The following is a 4,595-nucleotide window of genomic DNA, read 5'->3' on the forward strand; positions in this document are numbered from 1 at the left end:
CCACTGGGGTGGGGGAGGGCAATAGGGGGTCTGTTAACATGTTAACAACACCTCGATTTTGGCCAATTTAAAATGCTGATAACAGTTAACACCAACTTTAATTGTGACTTAGGGAATTTTTTTATGACCACCACAGGTTTCATTAGTGAAGCAAACACTGCTTACTCTTCCAGAGCACCTGAGTCCACCTTGGTTTGGGTCGGTTGTCAATATTTAAGTTTTTTTTTTCTTTTTTTGCAGATTAGCAATTTTTTTGGATTAGCACTTTTAGTCCCAGATGGCGGGAAGCCTACCCTGGCAATGTGTCTGGTTTCACTCCTTCTGAAGATCCTGCTATTCCTTCATTTTATTCCCTTCGGCATTGGTACCTTTTAAATGGATTTTATATTTTTTTATTTGAACATAGGAAAACTAGTGTTGCTTCCATTTTGGCCATGGTGTTGTCTATATTTCATTTGAACAACAGTTTTTGATTGCTCCCTCGGTAGGTTTCTTCTTTACAATTGTATTTGCATTGGTGATAGTTAAAGGTCTTGGTGGGAGGTCTCCATTTCTGTTTTTTTTTTTAAATTTATTTATAAAGACATTTTTCTCAATTCTTTATATTTTTTATTACTATTTGTTAGGATCTTTATTTTATTTGCCCCTTAATCGGTAAACACCATCGAGACCATAGATTGCTTCTAGATATGACATTAGTATCTTATGACGAGTAAATAAGACAACAGATACCGATCCTCTCTATACTCATCTTATAATCTCACTTTGTGCAGATATTACGCGAATTCGTCTGTTTTCCTCTAATGTATGTCGGTTAATACCTTAAACTTCATGTTATCAGCCAACTTACGAAGTGGTGAAAATATTGTGATTAAGCAAATTTAAAATGATAACGATATTGTTTTTTTTTATGAGCCTTTATTCAGTATAGTCCAATTGTCTGTATACATCTTTGGCACTCTGATCTGTCCAAAGACAGTTACATATATGCTGTCTATTATCTGTTCTGATCAAATTAACCCCACCCCCCTTGTAAATTTATCATCATATTCTTTATGCATTTAGAATTAGTTCTGATGGAAAACAATTAAATTTGGTCATCTATTGAATTTAGTGACAACTTGTCTATACTAGGGGAGATTTTATTCTTGAAATATAGTGTTGGCCTGTTCTTAAGTTACGGTGACAATAAGATTAAATTTAGATTGACTAATGTCATTGGATAACTGTCTGTGGCATATCTCTTTGTTTATTCTATACTCTACATGTTCTTCTCATTCCTACTTAAGGATGTTCGCTACTCTGTTCAAAATAACAAGCTTTTTAAAAGACTGTTATAAATTGATAGTATATATATAAATAAAGGAACTAAAAAAGCAGAAAAAAAATGAAGGGTCCGTGTGCTTGTTTTTGAGATATAAGCCATTGAAAATTTGGCGGGAAATGATTCTCTCTAGATTTTTCATACAGTTAACATTGGCACCTTTTTTCTTTCAAAAACTATGAAAAAATAATAAGGATTTTATAAGATTTTCAAAGATGGCATTTTAAACTATATGTAATCAAATTATGGGAAACTAAGTAGGGGTTAGTGGGCAAAAAAATTCAATGGCACTACATGGATAAAACTAGATTAGAGGATTCCAAATATTAGGCAAAATTTCAAAAACAAGAGGAGCGAACATCCTAAATGTAGCTTATTTTCAAAACTAGGAGCAAATCATCTTTTCAACAATTTACTTTGAAATTATGAATTTCTATTTAGAGTCAGCTTATATTACATTTTACCTGATCTATCAACTGTCTTCTGAACTCATTATCCTCTACTAAAGCTTGTGCCCACAACTTCATATCTCTGCTCTTTACCAAGTATCGTGCTTGGCTCTTGAACAGTGAATTCTCATCACATACCTTCAAAATGCAATGTTAAAAAATCCCAGGTGATAATGTTACGGTTTAATTGTAAACACAAAAATTCTTTCAAAAAATTCATGCAACAAAATTTAGATAACAGAAAATCAGAAATTACTGTGTATATTATTGCCAATTTTGATCAATTAAAAAACTAGATGCGCTAAAGAGCCTGAGCCGCTCACCTTGTGCATATTCAACAAAGGACAGCTCTCCAACATTGTAGACAAAATAGAATTCATAACAAATATCTCTGTTTTGCTGATCATTTATTCTGTTTAGTTTCTCTCTAACTTCTTTAGATTTTGCTCAAAACACAAAAGAGGGTAAAAAATCACTATTTCAGGGGCTGGGCAATCACTCCTATATATAAAGAGTGACAGCCTACCTATATCAGCGAAATGTTACTTGTTAGTAGATCTTGCGTTGCTGATCATTTGTGTGATTTAAAGTGTCTATTCATATATTATAATTTTTATCATGTAAGGCAAAACCCCCAAAAAAAGATTAAAATCGTCATTAAAGGGCAATAATTCCAAGGAGACATCGGACGATTTCCTCTACATTGTCTTAATTGTAGATCTTGTCTTGTTGATCATTTTTGCTTATTTAAGTTTCTATCTATCTATTTTAAATTTTGAGAAAAAATTCGTAAAAAATCATCATCAAAGGGCAATAAGTCTTATTAGGAGACGGCTGACAATTTTAACAATGCAGACTTATTTGTAGAACAAATATTTATGGAAAAATAAGGCTTCTTGCAAATATTTGCGGCAATGTTGCTGCAAATATTTGCGGCAATATTGCTGCAAATATTCATTTTTCGTATGCAAATTAGTTTTCTTGCAAACAGTTGCTGCAATATTGCTGCAACAATTTGCGGCAATATTGCAGCAAATGTTTGCGGGAAAATCAGTAGCTATGATTGTTGCAGCAATATTGCGGCAAATTCATTAGCTGCAATGTTGCAGCAATATTGCAGGAAAATTAATTTCTTGCAATATTGCAGCAATATTGCAGCAAATCTTTCAACAATTTCAGTTGAAAAATTAGGAATTAAAAACTAAGCATTTAAAAAAGTATGATTTAATAATAAAACAAAATTTTCTCTGTCCTCTATAGGTTGTTGTGTTACATATCTGTGTATCCTTTAGTTCTGTTTCTCTGTACTCACTGTCCTTAAAGTTGAATTTTCTGATTTCAAATACTGCAAAATAAAAGTTGAAGAATTTAGCATACATTAAAAGAATAACTAAACATTATAAAGATATAAAGATATAAGTTACTACTATATATTGTAAATTCTGGACTTGTAAAATGAAAATAACTCTTTATAAAGAGATGATTACAGACCAATTTTTCCAGCATTTGTTTCACTTAAAGGGTCAATGTCTAAAAGTTATCAAGTCCTTCTAGAAATTGCATATTACTAAACATTTAACCTTATGCCAGTACTAGGTTGTTATTGCTTTTTTGAATATTTGTTTTTCATTGAACTATAACATAATTGGTCTTGTCTATTCTTTAAAATTTTTGTGATTAGTTGTGTATATATAAAAGCTAAATATTGTTGCCATTTGTTGAAAGACCTCTTATTGGCAGTCAAATCACAGATCTCTAATTTAATACCAAACTGCTTTTACTAGAAGATTTCTTGTTTCAATTTAAGTAATGTACTTTCTAAAACATATAGTCTTAAATAGATTTAAAAAAATATCTCCTGTCTTACACAATTTTAATAATATTCATGTGCATAAATCTATTGTCTTATACTTTTGTCAACTCTATTAAGTTAAGAAAACTCTTTGAATATCACTATTTTGAACTGTAAGAGCAAGCACTTATTCAAAATGGTGGACATTCAACTCCATTGTACTTACCAAAAGATGTTATCCAAATTATGTGTAAACACCAATCTTCCTAAATCCAAGAGTCATGTCAACTGAAGGCTATCATATGCACTATCCAGTGTCAATAGAATTAATTGGAACTTTTGGATCTAAATCCTTTGTAAAATTCATATTACTTTGTTCATGATAGAAGACATCTTTGTTTGTTGTATGCATGTTCATGTCCAGTTCAAATTTTGAATATGTTGATCAAGGTTGCTTAGGGTATTGTGACAGTGTGATCCCTTTGAAATTTGCCCCTAATTATAAATATCAATTGCCTAAATCTTGAATATTTGTTATATATTATAATAAAAAAATAATTATATATATATATTTTTTTTTATCTTTGATGTTATAAGTTATAATGGAAATATATACAAAGAAGAAATGCTCTACCCTTAATTTGGCCTCAAACTCTGTGTACATTAATTTATGGTACTTCCTGTCTTTACCACTACACAGAGATAAATTGAAACCAGATGGCACATTACATTTCTATCACCAGCTCATATTACTAATTGAGATGAGAAAGATAATTTGTGTACCCAAGTCAAAGTGAACTGCCTATTTAAGCAGTTCATTGGCAGTTTTATAGCAGTATCTTGAATTTTTAGCTGTTTTGGGGCAGTACAAAGCAGTTTTGATTTAGGCAGTTTAAAATAACTGCCTACAAGTAAAAGAAAGCAGTTAATTTAAGCAGTTTAAATATTTCAAAGCAGTTTGATAAAGGTTATAATTGTCTTCCAGCTAAGGTTGGCAGTTATTTTTATAAAATTAGCAGTTTGATTTGTA

At 31.0% G+C, this 4,595-nt stretch overlaps 1 long non-coding RNA gene across 1 annotated transcript; it reads right to left on the bottom strand.

Moving 5' to 3' along the window:
• Window positions 1-2,981: 2,981 nt before the first annotated feature.
• On the bottom strand, window positions 2,982-4,341 carry LOC127716670 (uncharacterized). The gene is made up of 2 exons (XR_007989063.1): window positions 3,792-4,341; window positions 2,982-3,118 (listed from the first exon to the last, which is right to left on the bottom strand). It is a non-coding gene; the product is annotated as an uncharacterized LOC127716670 (long non-coding RNA).
• Window positions 4,342-4,595: the final 254 nt, after the last annotated feature.

This window comes from Mytilus californianus, unplaced genomic scaffold (genome assembly GCF_021869535.1).
Source record: "Mytilus californianus isolate M0D057914Y unplaced genomic scaffold, xbMytCali1.0.p SCAF_9, whole genome shotgun sequence".
NCBI classification, from domain to species: Eukaryota; Metazoa; Mollusca; class Bivalvia; order Mytilida; family Mytilidae; genus Mytilus; species Mytilus californianus.